Source organism: Agelaius tricolor, unplaced genomic scaffold, assembly GCF_023055355.1.
Source record: "Agelaius tricolor isolate 1412-34295 unplaced genomic scaffold, bAgeTri1.0.p SCAF_1, whole genome shotgun sequence".
NCBI lineage: Eukaryota > Metazoa > Chordata > Aves > Passeriformes > Icteridae > Agelaius > Agelaius tricolor.
In genome coordinates, this window is record NW_027269261.1 from 1,742,990 (window position 1) to 1,755,627 (window position 12,638).

Consider the following 12,638-nt stretch of genomic DNA (forward strand, 5'->3'; position numbering starts at 1 on the left):
ACAGGGATTAGTGCAATACCATCTTCAGCTGGGGAGAGCTGTGAAAACTTACCACAAACTGTGTGTGCTGCTTTTTTGGGGGGGGATAATAGGTCTCTGAAATCTTACCTGCTTTCTTAATTTTCTTAGATGTTTCTTGTCATTTTTATCAAATGGTATAAACTTACCATGGCTTCACAAACACCTGGTCTGAACTCAGAGCTGATATTGATTAAAAACAGTATCAGTGCTTTGCAAGAAGGAGCTATTTTTAATGGCTCTCCAGCAGATTAATTCAGGATTTTTGCAAAGACTTGAAGGACAGGTTGCTGATTCCACCAAGTAGGAGACTTGGAAGTGGTTTTTCTGTGAGATGGCAGCTTGTGTGTGGGACAAAGGGATACTTGGCATGTGGAAACCTGGTATTGGGTCCATCCCTCGTGATCTCAGAGCTGGAAAGGAGCAAGCAGAAAGTACAAGTTCACAGGGACTGTCCAAGTTGGGTGAGTTTTTTTCAAAGTGTGCTGTGGTTGGAAAATGCTGATGTGTCAAATCTGAAAGTATCTTGTAAGAAAATGATCAGTTTCAGTCAATTCTTCATCTGAAGAAAAAGCAAGGTAGTAAAGCTCATAACTGTCAAACAATATTTTCTTGCATTTTTTAGATAAATATTATGGCTTTTCTGTCTAAAAACAATGTGGTGTATAGAGCATTAATTCTCACTGTAATAATAATATTGGGAAATGGTTGTGTGTTCAAATCTGAAGGAAAAAATTATAGAAATGAAATGTTTCCATTATTCTAAATGATTTCTTAAACTTCCACAGCACACAGAATTGCCAAGGTGGGGTGGAGCTGTCACTCACAGCAGCCAATTGCCCTCCAGACTGGTGAGTGGGATTGAGGCAGGCTGGACCCTCAGAAGCAATTCCTCCTGCTGGCCCTGGTGGGGTGGGTGGCTCTGGATCCCAGCAGGGACTGCCTGGAGGTGCACAAAGCTCAGCTCTGGGGGGTTCTTTGCAGGCTCTGTTTCTCCATGTCTGGATCCCCAGGAAAGGGGTGTTTGTGTTCCACTGGTAACCTGGTAAATCAACAGCTCTTGATCTGAGCCTAAGAAAGTAAAGGTTAAATAAAAGCATTGGAGGGGAGAGTGTGTTTGGGGTATTGGCTTGCTTTTTTTAATGCCAAATTTAGTTAGGACAGACACTTAGTGTTTGTCTTAAGGGAAAATGCTCTGTTAAAACGTCTCAGGAGCATTGTTTCGCTGTCATCAGTTACATGAGTTTAATAGCCAGAAGTTGTTTCAATATTGCATTTTTTATTTAAATAATAAAGCCATATGGAGTGGGATAGCATCACAAGGAGATAATTTGGTGCAGGGAACTGTTACTTTGTTTTGGAATGAGATTAAGCCATAAATAAACACTACTTTGTCTTTAAGTTAGAAAATGGTTCCCATCCAAACAGCCTCCACAGACATTTTCCACCTGTTAGAGGACGTGTAGAATTGGGAGTCTTTCATAACAGTGGAAACTGGCTCCAACTTTCAACGGGTTTGTAAAAAATAAACCAGCCTTGATTTATGAGTTGAACTATGACAGGGAACATGTAAGCAAATAAAAACAATGAACTGAGAAAAAAGCAAATATACTGTTGATTTGGCACCGCATGAATCATGCAGGCAAATCTGAGAGGAATAGCAGGAATGAGCTTCAGAGTGATGGATTGGGAAAGGGGATCTGATCCCTGGGTAATGAAATGTGAGGGGGTCTTGCCTTATGCTGTTGACCCAGAGGTAGCCTGGAGGAAAGTGATTCCTTCTGACTATACAGTGTTAGTTAAAACAATCCCCTGGGCTCAAATATCAGCTATTAAAATAAATTCAGGAGACAGAGGAAGCGATGTTTATAAGTTGGAAGTTTGAGCTGCTTTTTAAACAATTGTGGATCTACAGATTCTGAACTGGAAACGTGATATGGCGGGAAGAGGGCAAGAGGAAATGACAAGAGGGTAAACTGGGGGTGAGCTGGTAAAGAGCATGGAATTGGGAGGGAAAGCAGCTTTTTGGGGCTGGAGGGAGGAGGAATTCCCACGGGGCCAAGCAGAGAAGCCCCCTAGACATATTCTTGCTTCACCTCCTCCGTTTGAGGTGCCATGGCTGTATGTGAAGATGCCAGAGAAACTCAGACATCCCAAAGACAACAAGGGTTTATGGTACCTCTGGGTGTGTTTGGATTTTCAACCATAATTATAAGAGTTGGTCACTATTTTTCAGCAGAACATTTTTCCTCCAGGAATGATTTGCATTGAAACTGAGGTCCTCCATGGAAAAATTGATGTGGCTTAGTTCTGGGGAGAAAAAAAACAAGTTGAACTATTTATTTAATCAGTAATAAGACCAAGCATGTTAATCATCATAATAGAACCCTTTCAGTTTAGTTGCAGCAGCAGCGTTACCACCACCAAAAGAAATCTAACAACAAAAGAAATTTTTTTGTTGACCACTGACCAATTTTGGGTTTGGAACAAGAGCATTTTGTATAATGGTGACATTTCCCTTAAGTAATCACTTGAGTTTCTGCATTACTCCAGAGCATTATTGGAAAACTGAAACTCTAATTTGGGTAGCAGCATGACCCAAACATTATGGCAAAGCACTTGGAATGGCTTTGCCTCTGCTTTCTCTCATTACTCTCTGTGATCCTAAAACAAGATGCTTTTCCTGCTGTACCTATTTCTTTAGCCTGGAGTTTGGTTGAAACAGAGGATTTCTTTCCTTGTGAATGAATGTTATACACAGCCGGTCTTGTTTTGGTTTCTAACTACCACGGTTATTTATAAGTTTGTTACATAAGTTGTAAAAGTGTAACTAGGAAATGTTATTGGTGGGTCTCCAGCAGGTGGATTTGGTTGTTATTCATAATAATACAGTGAGCCTCCATGCCACAGCTTTCTTTTTCTTCTCCTCGTGCTGCTGGAGGTGTCCTGTGGCTTTTCCAAGTGACCTTTCACCATTTAACTTCTTGCTCGTGTCTGATAATGACACACAAGCAAATCCCCATCTGTTCCCATGCACATCCCTACTGGATCTTTTCTTGTACTGCATATTTCCACAGAGCTGCTCCAGTAGGGGAGTCTCATGCTGAGACTGTTCCTCTGCAATTTATGAGCAGGATTGGTGCCTGGAATTTCCCCAAGTGCCGGGTGAAAGACAGGCTCAGAGACCCCTTGTATACAATTCTGAAAAAAAAAACGTGAAAGGCAATGAAATCTGAGCTCGGGCTTTCAGAGACAACTTGACAAGTCAATTGCCCTGTTAGGAGCTGACAACAGTGACCCTGATAGTAGAAATGATCCATTTCCTCTGGTTTTATTTATCACCAGCAGGATTCTGAGTAGCTGCTCGGTAGCACAATTTTCAGATACTGATATAGCATCAATCCCAAATGGGACATTTTGTGAGGGGAGAGTTTACTTACAGTCCTGAAAAAAAAACCCCAAAACAAAACCAATCCCTGGCAAAAAAAAAAGTGCCCCAGGAATGTTCAACGTGTTTATTGTTAAGAGCTGAACCTGATACACATGAAGCCTCACATTTTAAAATTCCTTACCCAATATTGGCTCCGTGGTGTTGCTTTCCTTTCTTAGGCATTTCAGGGTTCTCAAATAATTTCATTCCAGAGATGTAGGGAGCAGTGGTCTCAGTCAGTCTGAACTAAAGGTGAACAAAAAAAGCCCTTACAACTTATGTCTGGGAAAGAACAAGAATAGAAGAATTTGAATTTACCTCAGTAGCATATACAGTCTAGTTTTTTTCATTTCAAAAACACTGACAGGAATGATGTTTGGTTTTGGGGGTCTATTCATGAAGCTCTGAGGTTTTGTGACAGTATTTTCACCAGTGTCATCAAAAGTGGTGCTGTGTTTCTCAATATCCCAGGGATAAGCATAGGGAGAGAGAAAAAAAATGGGAGGGGGGAAGCAAATTTATAAAAATACACCTGAAATATATTAATTTTATAACTTTTTCTTAAAATATCTGAAATTCGATAAATCACAGACAGCAATGAAAAATTTTAAATTCAGATTTTGCCTGGTGCATCTCCCACATCTGTCCTGAGCTCAAGCTCAGTTTGGGTACAACTTTCTTCCTGTCACTAATCCAGAATATATTTCTGGGGTGAGAAACTGAGCCCCAAGGACGTCAGGAGGGCAGAGGTGATTCACTGGGAGCCTGTGCTGCCTGTTCAGCTGGGCAGTGCAGCTCTCCTGGCAGTGCTCTGGATCCCCCAGCCCATCTCAGTGCTCTGGCTCTGATGGAAGCCTGAGCTCTTTAACAGAGCCATTGAAATTCCATGGTTTGAGTTAGGTGGGTGAATTCCCCCCCCCGGAGCAGCATGTCCAGATTTATACAGGAAGTCTGTGGCAGAGGCAAGAATTGAACCCAGCTTTTCTGTGACTATCTTTTTATTCCCAAGCTTCCAGTTAAACTGTAATCCATCTTGAACCACTTACTGGAAATAGTTCCCTAAAAATAAATTGAAAGTCTAAGTGATCAGGAAATTTACCTAAACTTCAGAGGCAGGTTAATATGAGAGTGCTTTGGACTGACTCCTTGGAATGGCTCTTCTTGGAGAGGGCAGAGCATTATGGGTGCTCTCCATCCTCCATGGAATGGCCTCCTTATTCTGCTCCTGGGGATCTGTCATTCCTGCCAGATACCTCCTTCCAGATCTCATGAAAAAACAGGCACTAGTGAGATTTGGGCAATTGATTAAAAAATGAAAATAGAGGTCTCAGATGGGAGAGGGACACTTGCATAAAGTACTGAAAAGCATCTCATCCCAGCATAAAGTTGGGTTTTGTTATCCAGGAGCTGTAAGAAGGGACATTGCCAGCTCCCTACAGCCAGCCAGGAGGGTGATGTTCCTCACCAGGCTCTCATGACCAGGAGGGCTGCAGACCTGCAGCCTGTCCTGGCCTTCCTCTGGCAGGGCTGACTGGGGGCCAATTCCCAAGGCAGTGTTTTATGCCAGTGGCATTATCCACAAGAGGCTTTGGAGCAGGTTTGTGGGAGAAATCAGCCCTTGTCAGAAGCCTGACAAACTTGAGAAGTCATTTGGCCTCTTATATTTGAGCTGAATTACTCCTGAGCACAACCTGTGTGCTGTGGACAAAGCTGAGACTGTTAAATAAGGTGACAGGACAAAAGTTAGCTGATGTAATTAAACTGCTGCAATTTTGGTGATTTAGGGTTTTTTTTAAAAAAAACTCAGCGTGCAACAGTCTTGGAGGAGATGCAGGGAGGAGGTGGGAGTAGCAGAACAACCTGCTCTGATGTGGGAGGGACTGGCATTGCAAACATGCTGCTTAGGTGACAATATTATTGTAATGCTTTTTTACATATTTATTACACACATATATATTACACATATACTTTTGTGCACATGTGTGGGTGCAATATATTAAGATTATTGACTGTGGAAATACACAGAAGAGTTTAAACTCCAGTAGGGTCACTAATTTCATTGCATTTTGTGGTTTCTGTCTGAAATAGCACTTTTCAGCTGTGGAATGGGGCAAAGAGGCACTTGTGCCTCATCCTGAGGCAGAGCTGTCCTTTTGAAAACAAAGATCCTTAAACCAACGGTGTCCAGTCTGAGTAAAGTCAGACATTGCCTAGAAGTGGTCAGAACAAAACCAGAGGGGTGTTGTCACCCTAATGTGTGTAAAATCTCCATGGGAATGTTCCCATTGGACAGTGCCTGCCAGTGGCATGGACAGCTAAATCCCACTGGGGCCGTGTAGTACCCTGAGCCTCTCGGCTGAGGTGAGCTCTCAGCAGAGCAGGGTGCAGAGCCTGCTCTTAAGGATGGGGACCAAAGTGGTTTTGTTTTCAGGGCTGCTGTGTCTTGGCATCCCAGGGAAATCTCAGGCCAGGAGGGTAGGTGGTTTTGCAGTTCAAACACTGGGCAACAAACCCCATCCTGACAAAATGCAAACCCTGCTACTGAAGGTAGCGTGAAACCTGCCTAAGCTGGAGACCTCTAAATCTGCCCCCAAAAATGCCATTCCCTGGGTTTCCTCTCCAGAGGCCACATCCTTTTTCTCATCCTAGGCTGCCTTTGGAGATCCAGATAGCTGTGTGTCTGTATGCACAGGTATATGCACAAAAAAGCTTTTTTACAAGAAAAAGCACCCCCAGCACTTCCTAACTCCTGTGCTGAGGGCAGCTCTCCTGTAGGGTTTAAGCCTGCCCGTGATAAATGTACTGTTATTCTGGCTGCAGGTTTTTATTTCTGGGGATATCAATTGGATTCTTATTATGAAGGCAGAATATTGGAGTTACATCTGGTGGCTGACGCATGTGACAGTATCACTGCAAGGAATTCCAGTTTCCTGAAGCTTTTCAATTAACTCAGAGCACTTTTCCTCAGGTGCTGCGCGCTCGGGTTTTCAGCGTGCGCCTGCTTCCAAGCTGTAAATCAAGGAGTGGGTTATTGTACTTTCCTAGGAGCTCTTGTGCCAGTAAAATGAAACAGCAAATAATAAACCCCAAGGAGATTTATATAGCCCGAGTTGATGAAACAATTACTTTCTCATTCCTAGGCTCACTCAGAAAGGTGGGTTAAAAATAACTGAAAATTTACAAGAGCCTAAAACCGAATCTGAAAAGTACAACCTCAGCAACTTATTGGGCTCAGCCTAGCGAGCGCCAGATTTACTGTTTGCAATTTCTTCAACTTGTTCGGTCATTTTTATTATTTTTATTTTTTTTTCAACTGCCCCCTCCCCAGGCTAATGACAAGCCTTGGCAAAAACATCTGTGCAAATAAAGCAGGGGAAAGAGTGGAGGGACCCAGCCAAGAGCTCCCTGTGTCTGCTAGGGCAAAGACATTTGATAAAAGCATCCTCTCCCCTAAAGCCTCTGGGCTGGCATCTCATGTGGCAGGTGAAGGTCCTGGTTGGGTCATGGGTGCCAGGAACCTCAGCTGGGCTCCTCAGAACAGGGCTGAGAAACCTCCAGTGTGCCCTTGGAGAGGTGAGTGAGGAGCCTAAACCTGGGCAGGATGGTAACATCCCCCTGGGGCTCCAGTCTCTGCACCCAGCCCTCTTAATGGCTCGTTCATGGTGACACTTTCCCCACTCAGTGACTGTGCAGTGGTGGGAGCACAGACCAGATCTGGCTTTGCAGAGCTGTCACCAGCTGAGCCTGACCCATGGGACCCTTCTCTGACAAGGACCCTGTGTGGAGAGTGTGGGTGAGGCTTTAGCAGACAGGAGCCTGCAGCAGGGAGCCCAGCAGATGCCAGGGCACCAGGAAAGCACAATCAGCGTGGCTGGAGCAGGGCAGGGCAGGGCAGAGAGAGACCAGCAGGGAGTTGGGGGTGAGGGGAGGATTTAACTGCAGTGCCCCAAAGCACAGGCACTGTTTCTATCCCAGCCTGATCCATCAGCTTGGTCAGTGCTCTGCTGACAGCGTTGGCATTAAGGTGACAGCACTTTGCAGTCAAGACACATGGGCAGCTCCCACATTCAGCTGCAGTTCTTGGGGTAGGAAAGGAGCAGGTCAGTGGCCATTTCCCTCTAGCCCTGGTGATGGCAAATCCTTGAAATAGTGCCCTGCCCCTGCTTTGTGCCCTGCCGGTGCTGGTGAATACAGCCAGGATGCCATTGTGTCCTGCTTGTCCTCTTCCTCTCTTTGGGCTTCCCCAAGTCTGTCCTCTCTGGGAGATGTTCCTGACTCACAGTCACATCGAGGGCACGCCAGGTCCCCAACACCTGGGGACAAATACCAGAGAATCTGTGTTTGTCTCTGTGTGACCCCCAGCCCTGGCCACAGGGGTTCAGACCCTTTGGAAACCACCTCACTCTCTGCTTCCTACTGTGACCTCCTGAGGAAATGGTGATGTGCTCCAAAGCCCTGCTTCAGGGAACAGCTTGGGGTTTTCAACCTTTATATAACATTTTTGTCCTACTCTTCCTTTTCTCCTGCAATATGGGCAGGTGAATAACGTGTTCCAGATTGAGCAGTGAGTCCTGCCCTGTCAGCTCTGTGTCACACCATGTCCCACCTGCTACCTCTGTCCCAGCGGGGACACTGGCACCTCCCTGTCAAAGGCTACTGGTGAAAAAAGCTTTAGCCTGCATTTTCCAGTACAATTTTTGTAGAGTTCATTCCAAAGGTGGAATGAAGACGTTTGTTTGGTTTCCAGAGATGTTTTTGTCATAAATCAGGAAGAACACAAGAACGTAGAAATGGACTGTTAGACGGGCATAGGAGATTTTCCTTTTGATGGAAAGTTCTTTCCCTCTACCAATATGTTTGGGTTTTTAAAAATACTTTTTTTTTTTTTAATGAGAGAAATCATCAACACATTGCTTTCAGCTGCCTTGAGACATCCCTGTGAGTGTCCCCAGTGAAATTTGGCTCTCCCCAGGCAGAGGCTGTTCCCCAGCCACCATTGGGCTCATCTATCAGTGCCACAAATCCTCCAATTAAAAATGGGGGCCGAAATAATGACACCCATTTTAACAGACCACTTTCCCCTCTGAAGGTTGGCATGTGATTCTTATTTTCTACATTATATAACTCTAAGGATGGGATTTTTCAAAACCACTTGGTTCTGCCCTAATTCTTCTCCTGTTGAAGTCAGTGGGACTCTCTTACCCCTGGACTGTAATCAGAGCAGTTAAGCCAGCACTGAGAGCTTATGGAAACCACATCCTAACTATGCTCCCAGACCTCACCCAGATTTCTGCTTTCATGGCATGAAATTTGTTTTCAGCCTATTAGATGTGCTGGAATGCTGATGTCCAAGGGAAGCTCCCAGGGACTGAGTTGAGCATTAACTCTGGCCAGGCTTGGCTCTGTGGGCTCCGGCTGAAGCGATTCTGTGAGCGGGCAGGGCCACTCCTCACACAGAGAGCATCAGCAGGGTCAGGACAAGTCAGAGCTGGGCATACCCTGCTCATCCCAGGGCCTCGGGGTTCAGGGAAGGCACAGGAAGCACCTTGGCCTCCAGGCAGACACCTGCTGGGCCACATGGCTCCACAGCCACGCCAGCCACTGTGTCCTCAGTGCTGGAGACAGGGCTGTGGGAGTGGGTTTGGGGCACTGTGCCTAAAGCACTGAAATCGTGTCCCAAATCTGCTTTCTTGAGTCAAGGATCATGGCCATAGGTCCCTGGAGCTCTCTCAGCTCAGGGCAGATCCAGCCCTCTGAGAACAGTGATGGGAAACAGCTTCTGCAGGGATTTTTGAAGTAATTGCACTTTCCACACAAAACCATTTGGGTAGAAGACATCTGCTCATTCTTCAGAGAGGAGTGCCAGATTGCTGCTCCCTGGGAGCTTGGTCAGTTCTCTCCATTTTGGTCCTTTTTGTTTTGTTCCTTTTTTAAATCTTTTTTGTCCTTGTTATTTATTTAATGTGTCACTTGCAGTTGCTCTTAAAGTTCTACTTTGCTTCTCAGATTCTTGGTAGAAAGTTGACCTCTATTCTTTTATGAAAATAGGCTGAAAACCAAACCAAAGCCAAAAAAGAACAAAACAGTTCCCTAATTTTAACTCTTAATGTCACTGTACCACACTGCCTGTCAGGCATGCTGGCAAAATCCTGTCTTCTGTGCTTGAATTAGTTTGGAAGCCACCACAGGGAGGGGAAGGTGGCCATGCTGATGTTCAGCATTAGACAGGATGTGATGGATCCCATCCTGTGACCTCTGCCATCTCGGGACTTGGTTGGGAACCTGGTGGAGTGTAAAATGACTCCACCCATGAAAATTCATCGTGGGGAAAAGCTTCCACCCCATATCCCAGAGATGAAACCAACTGGAAAAAGCTCCAATCCCTTTCCCTGTAGCCAAGAAAGTCATTTTGTGTTCCCTGCACATGCTGGACTGAACTCAGCCCACAGCTGATTGCTGCTGTCGATCCAAATCTCCCAAAAGGCTGGTGCATTTTCCTGCTAATAAATGTCCCACAAATGTTTTGAATTTCTGCACTCATTAGGGCTTAGAGAGGCTATTTGTCAGGACCAAAGACGTCTTCCACAATAAACCAGCAGCTGTCTGCAAAGGGTGAGGAGACGTTTGTTGCCGTGAGCTGAGTCTGCTGTCAGCAACCCGGCCCCTGACCAGCTCTAGTAAATGTTTTATTGATTTAATATTAAATTAACTGCCTGGGCATAAGGAGTGCATTATTTTTAATGGCATTCTGATATTAGGGACTGCAGTTTGCTAGAATGCACCTGTAAAATTAGTATCCCCCAGTATTCTGCAGGAGCCATAAAAGGTAATGCTTGTGGTGCTGTGGAGCTCGAGTAGGGTTACACGGGACCCACTTCCACCCCTGTGGCTGCACCAGGTCCTGCTGCCACAGGAGGGGAGCTCAGTCAGCTCAGAAGGCTCCTTCCAGATTCATCTCATCTCCACTCTGAAGTGGGGTCAGTGGAGCCTGTGAAGCCCCAGTCCTGATCCCAGAGCACCGTATCTGACAGGGCACAGGAACTCGTGGTAGTGTAGGGCACCCTCTGAAGGGGGGCAGTGCAGGAGCAAATTATTTTCCCCAGTTTTGAGGTTTCTCAGTAAATAGCAGAAAGGAGAAAAAAAAATACAATTAAAAAGCATCACTTGTTCAGCCCCAAATGTTTGAAATTTACCATTTTAGTGAAAGATAAAGCGTTTGGAAACAAACAGAATTTAAAATTTAAATAAACAAGAACATCTTTTAGTGTAAGAATGATAATACTTGAATTTTTGCTAATTTCAGAATGTCTGGGGGTTTTGGTTTGGGTTTTTGTTTTGGTTTGGTTTGGTTTTGTTTAGTTTTGGTTTTTTGTTTAGAACTGGGCTGTGAATTTAATATAGGGAAAACTTCAGCCCAAACAAAAAAATAGTTCAAATACAAACTAAAGAAACTAAAGTTCAAATGAAGTCCTCCATAGCGACCTTTTTATTGTCCTTAAAGTGTGTACCTGGTAAATGCTGCCCTTGGGTTTATTAAGGTTGTAAAAATGCCACGTTTAAGCTGTTTATACTTTTTAACTCCCTCAGAAAATGTTAATTACAGAGTCATATCTTCTTAAATGGCCTTCAGTGAGGGATTCTGAAAAATCCTGGGATTTCTGGGAAGTTCCTTTCACGTGGATTTCACAGTCGTGAATCACAACTCCAAAACAATTATGGATCCAGGACACACAACAGGCATGACACCATGATCTTAGTATGTCCAAGTTATAAAAATAAAAACCTCAAATTAGAAGTTGGCAATGTCAGGAGATGAGGTAGGATACCAAATTTTGTGTATTTGTCATTGAAGTTACTTTAAAAGCTGGAGAGCTGAGGGGTTCCACACATGGTTGAGTGACCAAGTTAATTCCCAGTGGCAGCCATGAGTAAAGCAGCAATCCCAGTGGATTGGGATCAAATGGGACCTAGCAGCACCTGGTACAATGCACTTTTCAACTGCTTTCTACAAGATCACTCCCTTTGTATATATTGTTTGATGATCTCTCTTCTGCAATTGCTTTCTTGGACATATCAGTGAATGAAATCCATGTTTTCATGCCCCTAAGCCAAATGTTGACAAGAAAAGTGTATTTTTTTCATGACTTTCCAGGTGACATCTAAGTTTCCTTCAAAAAAAGTTGAAAATTTCACTGACCTTATTTTTTCCATAGAGTTTTTGGGCACCAAAATTCAGCTTTCTATGCTGGAGGAAGAGAGGCAAGATGGGACAGAAAATGGAAATGTAATTTAGTTAGGGGCATTACAAATATTGTCAGTTCAACAGAGAGGGTTTCTGTAGGACCAAATAATGAATTTCTCAGATGACAAAGTCTGCCCAGGACCTCTCTCAGGCTCTGAAGCTCGTGAGTGCACCGAGGGCATGGAGAAAACCACAGAGAGAGGATCTGGCAAAGATTTCTGTTGGCTTTAGTAGGTACTAAACCATGACAGCCTCCTGGGTTTTATAGCATGATGTTGGTGTTGTTCTCCCTTTCTTTGCCTGCTTTCCCTCTTGGTGCTTGACTCTGACTTGCCACCTTTCATGTGGCATTCAGAGGGGAACACAAAAGGTGGGCAGTCACCGTTGGGGTGTTGCGTTTTAGTTGACAAATACAGATAATCCCTTGTCCAGGCAACTTGGGCTGACGGAGTCAAGCCATACTTTTTTCAAAGGATGTGGTGGATTTACTTATTCCTGTTTCTGTGTTTGATTTACTACCACATGATTTCATTAAACAAGAACTTAAGATGGGGATTTCTGCCAAGCAACTTTAGGCAAGGCCCGTATTCCACAAATCCCTAAATTTGAGGGTGGTGGGTGGGGAAATAATAATTTTTTTCTAGCAGATGTCCATTCTGCCTGTGGACTGGAGTCTGGGGTGGTTTGTTATTACTGTTGTTGCTTTAAAAACCTTGTAAAATGATGTTTATTTTCTTCCCATAAGATAATGAACTTGAATTTTTCAGTTCCATGAAGTTGCTGATAATTGTAATGGCTATTCATTCTCTAATTAATAACAGCATTGGAGGGAATAAAGAAGAAATCTTCAAACAGGCAGCATTTCAGGCTTGAACTGGTTTCAGATTCAGACAGGCTTTCTTGCCCTCCTCCAATCTAAGGCCACACAGCCCATGTTTGTTGGTATTT

General features: G+C 44.3%; 1 protein-coding gene across 1 annotated transcript in view; it reads right to left on the reverse strand.

The window, feature by feature from the left end:
• Positions 1-1,141: 1,141 nt before the first annotated feature.
• The window catches only part of BMP2 (bone morphogenetic protein 2), a 199,512-nt gene continuing 188,015 nt past the window's right edge, over positions 1,142-12,638 (reverse strand). Inside the window, exons 5-6 of the transcript XR_011681361.1 lie at positions 3,591-3,694; positions 1,142-2,328 (exon numbers count right to left, since the gene is read on the reverse strand). The gene's annotated coding sequence lies outside the window, so the exon portion shown is untranslated. The remainder of the gene's footprint in view (positions 2,329-3,590; positions 3,695-12,638) is intronic.